Source organism: Mercurialis annua, linkage group LG2 (genome assembly GCF_937616625.2).
Source record: "Mercurialis annua linkage group LG2, ddMerAnnu1.2, whole genome shotgun sequence".
NCBI classification, from domain to species: domain Eukaryota; kingdom Viridiplantae; phylum Streptophyta; class Magnoliopsida; order Malpighiales; family Euphorbiaceae; genus Mercurialis; species Mercurialis annua.
In genome coordinates, this window is record NC_065571.1 from 26,373,191 (window position 1) to 26,389,860 (window position 16,670).

The following is a 16,670-nucleotide window of genomic DNA, read 5'->3' on the forward strand; positions in this document are numbered from 1 at the left end:
GTGCGTTAGTCAGACCAAAGGACATAACCAGAAACTCAAAATGTCCATAACGAGTCCGAAAAGCAGTCTTAGGCACATCTACATCACGGATCCGAAGTTGATGATACCCAGACCTCAAATCAATCTTGGAAAAACACTTTGCACCCTGCAACTGGTCAAACAAATCATCGATGCGAGGAAGAGGATATCTGTTCTTGACAGTAGCCTTGTTCAACTGTCTGTAGTCGATACACAGTCGAAAGGAACCGTCTTTCTTTTTCACAAACAGAACTGGAGCACCCCATGGAGAAGTACTCGGTTTGATGAACCCGCTATCCAACAATTCTTGTAACTGGTCCTTCAACTCCTTCAGCTCTGTAGGAGCCATTCGATACGGCGGTATCGAAATCGGAGTTGTACCAGAAACCACATCAATGCAAAACTCGAAATCACGATCAGGTGGTAATCCAGGCAATTCCTCTGGAAACACATCAGTGAACTCATTCACTATCGGAACACTATGCATATCACCACTACTAGTCTACAAATCACGAACCACAGCAAGAAAACCCTGGCAACCCTTTCCTAACATCTGCTTCGCCTTGATGGCGGAAATCGGATTCTTAGGTGTCTCCGCCTTCTCTCCTTGAAAGGAGAAAGGTAGATCACCTGGAATCCCGAACTCGACTGACTTCCCTCGACAGTCAATAGAAGCATAATGGCGCGACAGCCAATCCATCCCCAAGATGACATCAAAAGAAAGAACGTCAAGCACAATCAAATCAGCACATAATTCTCTACCCTGAATAACCAGTGGACAAGAAGGATAAACGATATCCACTACTACACCTTCAGACATAGGTGTAGACACAGCTAGAGGTTCACTCAAAACAGATGGTTCCATACCCAATTTCCTAGCAAAACATGTAGACACAAACGAATGGGTTGCACCCGCATCAAATAATACCAAAGCATCAGTAAAAGAAATTGGAATGGTACCTTGCACCACAGCATTTGATGCACGCGCATCCTGAGGAGTAAGAGCAAACACTCTGGCCTGACCCTGCGGCTGCTGCTGCGAACTCTGCCCAGTACCATATCTGTTGGAACCTCTACCACCGTTACCACGGCCACCAAAACCTCTGCCACCAGAACAACGGCCCCGCTGGCCACCAAAAATGCTGCAGGTTGAGAGTACCCTATAGGCTGTGTAAACGCAGGTCTCTGCTGCTGGTAAGACGACTGCGCCACACTGGAGTTAGACATCTGCTGCGCAGATGTCGGACACTCCCTGGACAAATGACCCGGCTGGCCACAAGAGAAACAACATGCAGGAGCTAACTGACACTGACCATAGTGCCTGGGTCTGCAATTCTGGCAGAACAGAATGTTCGATCCACCACTGTACCCGCGTCCTGAACCACGGTTACTCCCACTGCTACTAGAACTGTACGGAGCACTCCTAGCACTATGCCTCGCTTTGTTATGAGTACGACGACTCCCCTTATTGGCCTGAGAAGAGCCATTGTAGTAATTCCCACTACCATGCTGCACTGGGGCTTGTTGCCCCCCACTAGGAGTATCACTCTTTCCCTTCTGATTCTGGAAAGGGTCAGAGATCGTCCCAAACTGAATCAACGAATTCTCCATCCGTCGAGCACTATCCACTACCCGAGCAAACTCCATGTCTGCCCCTATTAGCAAAGGAAGAAATTCCGAGCCTAAACCACTGATATAGCGGTCGTTCACTCGCCCACGATCACCCTGTAGATCTGTAGCAAACCGCCCCAAACGGACAAACTCTGTAGTGTAGTCTGTCACTGATCTATCCCTTTTCTTCAAACTTAGCAGCTTTTCTCTGAAATTCTCAGTAACAGAGAAGGGTAGATAATAACCTCTGAACCTTGTCACAAAACCAGCCCAAGACAATGTAGCCATCTCTGGCCTGATGTTATCGCGAAACCAGTCCTTAGCTGGACCCTTCAACGACATCTCGACAACCATCACTGATTGACGATCAGTAGCTTGAATTTTCTGACTATTGTACTCAAACTCTTCCAAAAAGTCAAGAGCATCCCCAGTACCATCAAAGGAAGTCAGATTCAACTTCGTGTAGGTCATCACCATCTCTTTGTCTGTCGGAATGTGACCAACACCAGCAAGTCCACCCATACCAGCTACAGCACCAGCCTGAGGTTGTTGTTGCTGCGCTAACTGACCCAGTACAGTACACTGATTCTGCAGAAGAGCTTGGTTGTTCTGCATTTCGACAATGCCAGCCAAGAAAGTAGTAAAGTCGAACGCTTGCATATTCGGTGCATGTTGCACCCCTGGTGCCTGCTGCACATTCGGTGCCTGAACACCTGCTGCACCACGTCCTCTAGCTCCACCTCTACCAGCACCAGCTCCTCTGCCTCTACCTCTACCTCTGCCAGCACCTCTACCTCTACCACGTCCAGCATTGGCCGGAACTGGTGGTACGTTCTAATCGGCTTCCATGGAAATCGCATCATCAGCCACAGCTTCTTGCTCTGCCGCAGCACGAGCACGAGTACGAACAACGTTGTCCATATTCTAAGATTGAACAACAACAATTTAGATACACGTAATTCATACCCAAGTATGAAACAAAACAAGTAACAAATTAGGATTTCCCGAGAAATCAACAGCAATAAAGCATTCACCCAAGTGAAATAAAATTAACATTTAACAACATCAAATCAACATATAATGACTGACTCGACGCAATCCTATTGGTGTAGGCAGAATATTTTAAAAATCAAAAGATGACGTTTTTAAAGACATGACAGAAACCTATATCTGCAGTAGTTCCTAAGACACAACCTTACTTAACAGAGTAAACACATAGCAAGCAAATGGCCTTGGTTTGAAACCAAAGCTATGATACCAAGTTTGTCACGACCCATTTTCATGAATCGCGACCGGCGCTAGGGTATGGGTAATGTAGTACCAAAACCCGTAGCTAGCCTTTCAATTAACATATAATGACGTAAACCTGCAGAAAACCAATGCTCAGGGGAAACCGAGACTTCAGCCTAAATCTAGCAGTTATAATATTCAACAATTAAAATAACATGCTTTCCAATAATAATATTAATTCGGTTTAACATAAATAATTCTGAATAGTATTATAACAGGCCAAAGCAATAATAATCCAGTCGGACAAATCCGACAACAACTAAAATAAAATAAAGACGTCTAGTCAACTACTGCGGTCTAAGAATAAAATAGTTTGACAGTTTATCAAAAATAAATGGAACCTCCGAGGAAAAGTAAATGCGGAGATCACCAGACTCTCTCAGATCATAACCCTGGGAAAAATTGGGAAAACAACGGGGTCAGATATACTGAGATGAGTTTATACCACTATCTACATTTATTAAGTGGAAAACCTTTAAAACTGTTTAAAACATTTAATAACGATATTACGAATAATAGCTGGAACCCTAATCCACAATTCTAAATAATAAACATAATCCAATAGGTCGGGTCCCGAGAGCTGAGCTACACCGAGTTACCACTGACCACACTTATACTAGAGTCCCGAGAGCTGAGCTACACCGAGTTACCACTGACCACACTTATACCAGAGTCCCGAGAGCTGAGCTACACCGAGTTACTCTACTTGGTCCCGAGAGTTATGCTCACACCGAGTTACCACATTACCATAATTACCTTACCCATATCATTACCGGTGCGCACGCAGTCCTAATGATGCCCATTAGGTAGCATGTTCTAACTAGAAGCCATAATATAAAAACGGTTCGAAATATACGTACAGTATAAATATTTAATATTAAAATAACAATTTACTTAATAAAACGGTAAATAGTAAGTACAAACTCACTGCTTGCTAATCCACGTGAATACCGTTAAGCAACTAATCCTGGTTCGTCTATGGAGCACGAACAATAGACGGGTCTAGACAAATAAAATAATTATTAAAAACAGACCCTGACTCTAGAGAGTACTAGACACCACATAGGACTAGCACAATTAACACGTCGGAATTAAATAAACCAAATTAACACAAAAATACCCAACAGGTACATACGCCCAATTAGTACAAGTTTATTGAGTTCTCGCTTTAAAATCCAATTAATAAATATTATTTAATATTCTTTAAATAATAATTAATTTTCAAATAGTGGGTTAGCCGAGTTACCAATAACTACCAAGCTAACCTCACTTGTCGGGTGACCCAAGTCTAACCCGACTCAAAAAATTTATCAATATAAATCCGAGTTTATATTTAGAAAACAATTCAATAAATAATAATCCATTTTAAAAGCGGAACTCAATAACTTCAATTTCAAGTAACCCAAGTTACAACCCAAAAAATTTAATTAAATAAATCTTATAAAAGTTTAGGGACTAAATTATACTTTAGCCAATTAGGGACTAAACTGTAATTTAGCCAATTAGGGTCTAAACTGTACTTTAGCCATCTTTGATATTTAGAAAAAAATTAATTACTTTTGTTTATAATTAATACAAAATATAACGTTACTAATCAAAAACTTAATTAACTAAGTTTTAAAACGTTTAGGGATTAAATTGTAATTTAGCCAATTTATACCAAATCGAATTTTGAAATTAAATATAATTACTCGAGTAATTATATTAGCTTAATTTATAAATAATTATCGTTTTAAATAATTAATTTTTAAATCAAAATAAATTCCAAGCTATAAGTTAAAGTTTAACATTAAGGATTTGTTTGATTTAAACAAAACAATTAGGTAACCAAAAAGGACATTTAACCATCATCTCCATTTCAAAACAATGAACACTCCCCGCCCAAGCCATTCAACCAATTTGCAGGAACTCCAAATCAAGGATTCAAATTAACTTAGAAGCATGCAACACCAATCTTACAATTTGAATCCTCACAACCCTTATCAAACAATTATTAATCAAGATTAAATCCATATACTCTAGCATTACAAACACAGTAATTAGCAAACGAAACCGAGAATAGCCAAATGTTGATGGGTCCGAAATAACGGATTCAAACCGCAACCAATAGCTCGAAACGATATACGACTAACATACTAAGAGATTATATCCTTAACTCAATCAACAAAACATGGCAAAAGAGGAAATGATTCGGCAGCAACCATGATTATTCAAGAACAGTGTATAGCATCTTAAAACGGTACACCGTACGGCGATTAGAAAGAGATCGTTCACGTACCGTTTTGCGAAAACGAGGTGGGGGATCGAAGGTACGCGAGTCTAGAATCTCTGGGATCGAACGGAATCAATTTCGATCTAGAAACGAAAGAGAACGATCAAAAATACGGAATGTCGCTCAAAACCAAAAACTGAAATTAATGGAGTTATGGAAGCTTACCGGGACAGCCACTTTGAATGAAGATTGCAGCTTCGTTTTTCAGAGAATGAGTAAGGGAATGGGGGCTAGGGTTTGTTTGTAGAATGGAGAAGAGATTATGTTAAAAGTTACGTATTTAAGTAGGTCGGAGTAGGTTAGAATAAGTGACGAAACTGCCCCCACGCAAGGGTGGAAGAAGTTTCGAACGGGAATAGCCTTTCAGGCCTGATTCCCGTTCAAGTTCGAGACCAGGCCCCCAACAAGATTTTCGTTCGAGAATCATAAAATTTTCGAACGAGAATTTGTCTTCCATTATTTTTTTTTGTTTTTTAAAAATAAAAATTAAAATGGTTGAACCTAGATCAACCCCAATCCCGAACCAACTCGAATCAAACCGCTATCATCAAAGTTACTTCAAAACAACCGGAAAATTGTCGGAAATTATCGAAAAATAAATGTAAAATTATACGGGATATTACAAAGCCAAACGTTTACAAACGTTACGAAACAAATCCAAACGTTACCCCTTTTTAGCGATTTAAGCCAAACGTTTGCAAATGTTACAAAACAACACCAAACTTTTAAAATGCTACAAAACAAATCCAAACATTTCACATTTTAGCTATTTAAGCCAATTCTTTAAAAACGTTACGAAACAAAACAAAGCGTTTCACCTTTTTTGCTATATAAGCCAAATGTTTACAAACATTACGAAATAAATCCAAGCGTTTCACCTTTTTACCAATTTAAGCCAAACGTTTACAAACATTCCAAAACAAATCCAAGCGTTTCACCTTTTTAGTAATTTAAGCAGAACGTTTACAAACGTTACGAAACAAATCCAAATGTTTCACCTTTTTAGAGTTTTAAGCCAAACGTTTACAAACAGTAGAAAACAAATCCAAAAGTTTAATCTTTTTAGCCATTTAAGCCAAACGTTTACAAACGCTACGAAACAAATCTAAACGTTCTCCCTTTTTAGCAATTTAAGCCAAACGTTTACAAACGTTATGAAACAAATCCAATCGTTTCTCCTTATTAGCAATTTAAGCCAAACGTTTACAAACGCTACGAAACAAATCCAAATGTTTACCTTTTTTGCGATCTAAGCCAAACGTTTACAAACGATACGAAACAAATCAAAACGTTTCGCATTTTTAGCGATTTAAGCCAAAAGTTTCCAAACGATACGAAACAAATCCAAACGTTTCCCCTTTTTAGCGATTTATGCCAAACGTTTACAAACATTACGAAACAAATCCAAACGTTTTCCCTTTTTAGCGATTTAAGCCAAACGTTTACAAAAGTAACAAAACAAATCCAAATCGTTTACAAACGTTACAAAATAAATGCAAATGTTTCCCCTTTTTAGCGATTTAAACCAAAAGTTTACAAACGTTACGAAACAAAACCAAATGTTTAAAACGTTACGAAACAAATCCAAACGTTTCACCTTTTTAGCGATTTAAGACAAACCTTTACAAACGTTACGAAACAAAACCAAGCATTTCCCCTTTTTAGCAGTTTAAGCCAAACGTTTACAAACGTTACGAATCCAATCAAGCGTTTCACCTTTTTAGCAATTTAAGCCAAACGTTTACAAACGTTGCGAAACCAATCAAGCGTTTCACCTTTTTAGCAATTTAAGCCAAACGTTTACAAACGTTATGAAAAAATCCAAACTTTTCACCTTTTTAGAGATTTAAGCCAAAGGTTTACAAAGGTTATGAAACAAATCCAAACGTTTCACCTTTTTTAGCAATTTAGGCGAAATGTTAACAAACGTTACGAAACAAACCAAACGTTTCACCTTGTTTGCAATTTACGCCAAACGTTAACAAACGTTCCAAAACAAATCCAAGCGTTTCCCCTTTTTAGCAATTTAAGCCAAACGTTTACAAACGTTACAAAACAAATCCAAGCGTTTCACCTTTTTAGCAATTTAAGCCAAACGTTTACAAACGTTACGAAACAAATCCAAGTGTTTCACCTTTTTAACAATTTAAGTTAAACGTTTACAAACGTTACAAAACAAATCAAAATGTTTCTCCTTTTTAGCGAATTAAGCCAAACGTTTACAGACGTTACAAAATAAAACAAAACATTTCACCTTTTTAGCAATTTATGCCAAACATTTGCAAACGTTACGTAACAAATCCAAACATTTTTCCATGTTATCGATTTAAGCCCAACGTTTAAAACGTTATCAAACAAATCCAAACATTTCACCTTTTTAGCGATTTCTGCTAAACGTTTACAAACAAATCCAAACGTTTAACCTTTTTAGCGATTGAAGCCAGACGTTTACAAACGTTACGAAACAAATCCAAACGTTTCACCTTTTTATGTAATATCCCGTAAAATTTTAAATTATTATTTTTAATCTTTCCGGTAATTTTTCCGGTTTTGTGGTTCGATTCGTGACTATTTTGAATTAAAGATACTTCGGTTCGGGTTGTGGTTCAACCAAAAGGGTTGAACCACACCTTTCGAATCAGGTCTCAAAAGAGACCTGATTCGAAATGGTGAAGTCTCGTACGAGACTTCAAGGTCTCGTATGAGACCCGACCTCAAATTTGCTGGTCTCGTTCGAGAATTAATACACCGAGGGAGGGGGCAGTTTTGTTTTTCGTTTTTAACCTAATCGACCTACTTAAATACCAAAATCACAACCCTAATTCACTCTCCATTCAACAAAGAAACCATAGCAATCATTCTTTTCCGTTTTCGCTGAGAATTCGTTGATCAAAATCCCTCTCAAAGTTCAAGGAAAATCATCGGTAAGTTTGTATTCAGATTTCAGTTTTGGTTTTGAGCGGCATTCCGTATTTTTGATCGTTCTCTCTCGTTTCTAGATGGAAATTGATTCCGCTTGATCTCAGACGTTCTAGACCCAATTCCCTACTTTCTCCTATCCCGTTTACGCTAAACGGTACACTATCGATCCCGTTTCAATCGCCGTATGGTTATCGTTTTGAGTTGATATATATACTCTGTTTCGTTTCTTTGAGTTACTGCCGATTATTTCTTTTTCTTTTGTCCATGATGTTTCTTGTTTAATGGCTATGAATCCATTGGTATGAGTAGTGGTTAATAGCTAAAGCTTACGGATTGAGTTTGTACCATCGTTCCGGTCCTTGATTCGTTATTGCCGATTCTAAATTCTTATTGCTGTTAACATTTTTAATGTTTGGTGGTTTGCCTCAGTTGAGTTTATGGGTTGTATCTATGCCATATGATCACGCTCTAAGTGGTTTGTGATTTTAAGTTGTTTTTGTTTAAGATTAGGTTTAGTAACAAAAATGGTGGTTGGTGAATTGTTGTGTTAGGCGGGTTGTTGGGTTTTGAAATAGAGAAGATGGTTAATTGCTAATTTTGATCACCTAAATGTTTAGCTCAAATCAAATAAATCCTTAATGTTAAACTTTAACTAATAACTTGGATTTTATTTTGATTTATAATTAAAATATTTAAAACGATAGTTATTTATAAATTAAGCTAATATAATTACTCGGGTAATTATATTTAATTTCGAATTTCGATTTGGTATAAATTGGCTAAATTACAATTTAGTTCTTAAACGTTTTAAAACTTATTTAATTAAGTTTTTGGTTAGTAACTTTATATTTTGTTTTAATTATAAACAAAAGTAATTAATTTGATTTCAAATATCAAATTGGCTAAAGTACAATTTAGTCCCTAATTGGCTAAAGTACAGTTTAGTCCCTAATTGGCTAAAGTACAGTTTAGTCCCTAAACTTTTATAAACTTAAAATGGTTAGGTTTTTGGGTTGTAACTTGGGTTACTTGCAATCGAAGTTATTGAATTCTGCTTTTAAAATAGATTATTATTTTATCGAATTATTTTATAAATATAAACTCGGGTTTATATTTGATAAACGTTTTGAGTCAGGTTAGACTTGGATCACCCGACAAGTAAGGTTAGCTTGGTAGTTATTGGTAACTCGGCTAACCCACTATTTGGAAATTAATTATTATTTAAAGATTATTAAATAATATTTGTAAATCGGATTTTAAGCGAGAACTCAATAAACTTTTATTAATTGGGCTTTATTACCTATTGGGCATTTTTGTGTGTTCTGACTTGTTTTATTCCGACGTGTTATTTGTGCTAGTCCTATGTGGTGTCTAGTACTCTCTAGAGTTAGGGTCTGTTTTTAATAATTATTTTATTTGTCTAGATCCGTCCACTGTTCGTGCTACAGAGGCGAACCAGGATTAGTTGCTTGCCGGTTATCACGTGGATTAGCAAGCAATGAGTTTGTACTTACTATTTACCGCTTTATTAAGTAAATTGTTATTTTAATAATAAATATGTATACTGTACGTATATTGCGAACCGTTTTTATATTATGGCTTCTAGTTGGAACATGCTACCTAATGGGCATCATTAGGACTGCGTGCGCACCGGTAATAATGTATATATGGAAATGTGGTAACTCGGTGTGAGCATTGCTCTCGGGACCAAATAGAGTAACTCGGTGTAGCACAGCTCTCGGGACTCTGGATATGGAAAAAGTGTGGTCAGTGGTAACTCGGTGTAGCTCAGCTCTCGGGACCAGACCTATTGGATTATGTTATTTATTTAGAATTGTGGATTAGGGTTCCAACTATTATTCCTAATATCGTTATTAAATGTTTTAAAGGTTTTAAAGGTTTTCCGCTTAATAAATGTAGATAGTAGTATAAACTCATCTAAGTATATTTGACCCCGTTGTTTTCCCAATTTTTCCCAGGGTTATGATCTGAGAGAGTCTGGTGATCTCCGCATTTACTTTTCCACGGAGGTTCCATTTATTTTAGTAGAACTATCAAACTATTTTATTCTTAGACCGCAGTAGTTGAGTAGACGTCTTTATGTTTATTATAGTTGTTTGTCGGATTTGTTCGACTGGATATATTGCTTTGGCATGACACATTATTTACATTGGTTTATGCTATATCTATTTTAGACTCGGAATTGAATAAGTATGTTATATTAACTGTTGAATATAATAACTGTTAGAATTAGGCTGAAGTCTCGGTTGCCCCCAAGCATTGGTTTTCTGCAAGTTTAATCGAATTGTATGATATAAGAAAGGCTTGCTACGGGTGTTGGTACTACATTACCCATATCCTAGCGCCGGTCACGATTCATAAAAATTGGTCGTGACATTAGCGATTTAAGCTGAACGTTTACAAAGGTTATGAAACAAATCCAAAGATTTCACCTTTTTAGCAATTTAAGCCAAACGTTTACAAACGTTACGAAACAAATCCAAGCGTTTTACCTTTTTCTCAATTTAAGTCAAACATTTACAAATGTTACGAAACAAATCCAAGCGTTTCACCTTTTTAGTAAATTAAGCGAAATGTTTACAAACGTTACGAAACAAATCCAAGTGTTTCACCTTTTTAGCAATTTAAGCCAAACGTTTACAAAGGTTATGAAACGAATCCAAAAGTTTCCCCTTTTTAACAATATAAGCCAAATATTTACAAACGTTACGAAATAAAACAAAACAATTAAAATGTTACGAAACAAATCCAAGCGTTTAACCTTATTAGTAAATTAAGCCAAACATTTACAAACGTTTCTAAACAAATCCAAGCATTTCACCTTTTTCGCAATTTAAGCCAAACGTTTACAAACGTTACGACACAAATCCAAACGTTTCCCCATTTTAGCGATTTAAGCCAAACATTTACAAATGTTACGAAATAAAAACAAATGTTTAAAACATTACGAAAATAATCCAAGTTAAATATTTTTAGCGATTTAAGCCAAACCTTTACAAACGTTACGAAACAAATAAAAATGTTTCGCATTTTTAGCAATTTGTGCCAAACCTTTACAAACGTTACGAAATAAAACCAAGTGTTTCACCTTTTTAGCAATTTAAGCCAAACGTTTACAAGCGTTACGAAACAAATCCAAGCGTTTCACTTTTTTAGCAATTTAAGCCAAACGTTTACAAATGTTCCGAAAGAAATCCAAGTGTTTCACCTTTTTAGCAATTTAAGCCAAACGTTTACAAACGTTACGAAACAAATCCAAACGTTTACCCTTTTTAGCGATTTAAACCAAATGTTTACAAACATTACGAAACAAATCCAAACGTTTCTCCTTTTTAGCGATTTAAGCCAAACGTTTATAAACGATACGAAACAAATCCAAACGTTTCACCTTTTTGGAAATTTAAGCCAAACGTTTACAAACGTTATGAAACAAATCCAAGCGTTTCCCCTTATTAGGAATTTAAGCCAAACGTTTACAAATGCTACGAAACAAATCCAAATATTTCACCTTTTTTGCGATTTAAGAAAAACGTTTACAAACGCTACAAAAAAATCCAAACGTTTCACCTTTTTTTAGCCATTTAAGCCAAACGCTACGAAACAAATCAAAACGTTTCACCATTTTAAAAATATAGGCCAAAAGTTTAGAAACGGTACGAAACAAATCCAAGTGTTTCTCCTTATTAGCAATGTACGACAAACGTTTACAGAAGCTACGAAACAAATCCAATGTTTCACCCTTTTTGCGATTTAAAGCAAACGTTTACAAACAATACGAAACAAATCTAAACGTTTCACCTTTTTAGCGATTTAAGCCAAATTTTTACAAACGATACGAAATAAATCCAAACGTTTTACCTTTTTTAGCGATTTATGCCAAATGTTTACAAATGTTAAGAAGCAAATCCAAACGTTTCACTTTTTTAGCGATTTAAGCCAAATGTTTACAAACGATACGAAATATATCCAAATGTTTCGCCTTTATACTGACTTAAGCCATACGTTTACAAATGTTACGAAACAAATCCAAACGTTTCCCCTTTTTAGCAATTTAAGCCAAACCTTTACAAACATTACGAAACAAAACCAAGCATTTCCCCTTTTTAGCAATTTAAGCCAAACGTTTACAAACGTTACGAAACCAATCAAGCGTTTCACCTTTTTAGCAATTTAAGACAAACGTTTACAAACGTTCCGAAACAAAAGAAAGCGTTTCACCGCTTTAGCAATTTAAGCCAAACCTTTACAAACGTTATGAAAAATCCAAACTTTTCACCTTTTTAGAGATTTAAGCCAAACGTTTACAAAGGTTATGAGTCAAATCTAAACGTTTCACATTTTTAGCAATTTAAGCCAAATGTTTACAAACTTACGAAACAAAACCAAATGTTTCACCTTTTTTGCAATTTACGCCAAACGTTAACAAACATTCCAAAACAAATCCAAGCGTTTCACCTTTTTAGCAATTTAAGCCAAACGTTTACAAACGTTACAAAACAAATCCAAGCGTTTCACCTTTTTAGCAATTTAAGCCAAACGTTTACAAACTTTATGAAACAAATCCAAGCGTTTCACCTTTTTAGCAATTTAAGTCGAACGTTTACAAACGTTACGAAACAAAACCAAACATTTAACCTTTTTAGCAATTTATACCAAACGTTTACAGACGTTACGTAACAAATCCAAACATTTCCCCATTTTATCGATTTCAACCAAACGTTTAAAACGTTATCAAACAAATCCAAACATTTCACCTTTTTAGCGATTTCTGCCAAACATTTACAAACGTTACGAAACAAATCCAAATGATTAACCTTTTTGTTGATTTAAGCCAAACGTTTACAAACTTTACGAAACAAATCCAAACGTTTCACCTTTTTAGCGATATAAGGCAAACATTTACAAAGGTTAAGAAACAAATCCAAAGGTTTCATCTTTTTAGCAATTTAAGCCAAACCTTTACAAACGTTACGAAACAAATCCAAGCGTTTCACCTTTTTAATAAATTAAGCCAAACGCTTACAAACATTACCAAACAAATCCAAGTGTTTCACCTTTTTAGCAATTTAAGCCAAACGTTTACAAACGTTACGAAATAAAACCAAACGATTAAAACATTACGAAACAAATTCAAGCGTTTCACCTTATTAGTAAATTAAGCCAAACGTTTACAAACGTTACTAAACAAATCCAAACGTTTCACCTTTTTAGCAATTTAAACCAAACTTTTACAAACGTTACGACACAAATCCAAATGTTTCCCCATTTTAGTGATGTATGCCAAACGTTTACAAATGCTACGAAATAAAACCAAATGTTTAAAACGTTACGAAACAACTCCAAGTTTCACATTTTAGCGATTTAAGCCAAATCTTTACAAACGTTACGAAACAAAACCAAACGTTTAAAACGTTACAAAACAAATCCAAAATGTTCACCTTTTTAGAGATTTAAGCCAAAAGTTTACAAAGGTTATGAAACAAATCCAAATGTTTCACCTTTTTAACAATTTAAGCCAAATGTTTACAAACGTTACGAAACGAAAACCAAACGTTTCATCTTTTTTGCAATTTACGCCAAACAAACGTTCTGAAACAAATCCAAGCGTTTCACCTTTTTAGCAATTTAAGCCAAACATTTACAAACGTTACGAAACAAATCCAAACGATTCTCCTTTTTAGCAATTTAAACCAAACGTTTACAAACGTTACGAAACAAATTCAAGCGTTTCACCTTTTTAGCAATTTAAACCAAACGTTTACAAACGTTACGAAACAAATCCAAATGTTATTCTTTTTAGCGATTTAAGACGAACGTTTACAAACGTTACGAAACAAAACCAAACATTTCACCTTTTTAGCAATTTATGCCAAACGTTTACAAACGTTACGTAACAAACCCAAACATTTCCTCTTTTTATCGATTTAAGCCAAATGTTTAAAACGTTATCAAACAAATCCAAAAATTTCACCTTTTTAGCGATTTCTGCCAAATGTTTACAAACGTTACGAAACAAATCCAAATGTTTCACCTTATTAGCGATTGAAGCCAAACGTTTACAAACTTTACGCAAAAAATCCAAATGTTTCACCTTTTTAGCGATTTAAGGCAAACGTTAACAAAGGCTATGTAACAAATCCAAAGGTTTCACCTTTTTAGCAATTCAAGCCAAATGTTTACAAACGTTACGAAACAAATCCAAGCGTTTTACCTTTTTAGCAATTTAAGCCAAACGTTTACAAACGTTACGAAACAAATCCAAGAGTTTCACCTTTATAGTAAATTAAGCCAAACGCTTACAAACGTTACCAAACAAATCTAAGTGTTTCACCTTTTTAGCAATTTAAGCCAAACGTTTACAGAGATTATGAAACAAATCCAAACATTTCCCCTTTTTAGCGATATAAGCCAAACGTCTACAAACGTTACAAAATCAACCAAACTATTAAAACGTTACGAAACAAATCCAAGCGTTTCACCTTATTAGTAAATTAAGCCAAATGTTTACAAACGTTACTAAAGAAATCCAAGCGTTTCACCTTTTTAGCAATTTAAGCCAAACGTTTACAAACGTTACGACAAAAATCCAAACGTTTTCCCATTTTAGCGCTTTAAGCCAAACGTTTACAAATGTTACGAAATAAAACCAAATATTTAAAACGTTACGAAACAAATCCAAGTTTCACATTTTTAGGGATTTAAGCCGAACCTTTACAAACGTTACGAAACAAATCCAAACGTTTCCCATTTTTAGCGATTTATGCCAAACCTTTACATACGTTACGAAACAAAACCAAACGTTTCACCTTTTTAGCAATTTAAGCCAAACGTTACGAAACAAATCCAAGCGTTTCACATTTTTAGCAATTTATGCCAAACGTTTATAAAAATTCCAAAAAAAATCCAAGCGTTTCACCTTTTTAGCAATTTAATCCAAACGTTTACAAACGTTACGAAACAAATCCAAAGGTTTCACCTTTTTAGTGATTTAAACCAAACGTTTACAAAGGTTACCAAAACAAATCCAAACGTTTCTCCTTTTTATCGATTTAAGCCAAACGTTTATAAACGCTACGAAATAAATCCAAAAGTTTCACCTTTTTAGCAATTTAAACCAAACGTTTACAAATGTTATGAAACAAATGCAAGCGTTTCTCCTTATTAGCAATATAAGCCAACGTTTATAAACGCTACAAAACAAATAGAAGCGTTTCACCTTTTTAGCAATTTAAGCCAAATGTCTACAAAGGTTACGAAACAAATCTAAACGTTTCACCTTTTTAGCGATCTAAGCCAAACGTTTACAAACAATACGAAACAAATCCAAATGTTTCACCTTTTTATCTATTTATGCCAAACGTTTACAAACATTACGAAATAAATCCAAACTTTTCACCTTTTTAACAATTTAATCCAAACGTGTACAAACGTTACGAAAAAAATCATAACATTCCGCCTTTTTACAGATTTAAGCCAAACGTTTACAAACATTACGAAACAAATCCAACGTTTCACCTTGTTAGCGATTTATGCCAAAAGCTTACAAACGATACGAAATAAAACCAAACATTAAACCGTTACGAAACAAATCCAAACGTTTCACATTTTTAGCGATATATGCCAAACCTTTACAAACGTTACAAAACAAAACCAACCATTTCATCTTTTTCGCAATTTAAGCCAAACGTTTACAAATGTTACGAAACAAATCCAAGCGTTTCGCCTTTTTAGCAATTTAAGCCAAACGTTTATAAACGTTCCGAAACAAATCCAAGCGTTTCACATTTTTGAGTAATTTAAGCCGAACGTTTACAAACGTTACGAAACAAATCCAAGCGTTTCACCTTTTTAGCAATTTAAGTCGAACGTTTACAAACGTTACGAAACAAAACCAAACATTTAACCTTTTTAGCAATTTATACCAAACGTTTACAGACGTTACGTAACAAATCCAAACATTTCCCCATTTTATCGATTTCAACCAAACGTTTAAAACGTTATCAAACAAATCCAAACATTTCACCTTTTTAGCGATTTTTGCCAAACATTTACAAACGTTACGAAACAAATCCAAATGATTAACCTTTTTGTTGATTTAAGCCAAACGTTTACAAACTTTACGAAACAAATCCAAACGTTTCACCTTTTAAGCGATATAAGGCAAACATTTACAAAGGTTAAGAAACAAATCCAAAGGTTTCATCTTTTTAGCAATTTAAGCCAAACCTTTACAAACGTTACGAAACAAATCCAAGCGTTTCACCTTTTTAATAAATTAAGCCAAACGCTTACAAACATTACCAAACAAATCCAAGTGTTTCACCTTTTTAGCAATTTAAGCCAAACGTTTACAAACGTTACGAAATAAAACCAAACGATTAAAACATTACGAAACAAATTCAAGCGTTTCACCTTATTAGTAAATTAAGCCAAACGTTTACAAACGTTACTAAACAAATCCAAACGTTTCACCTTTTTAGCAATTTAAACCAAACTTTTACAAACGTTACGACACAAATCCAAACGTTTCCCCATT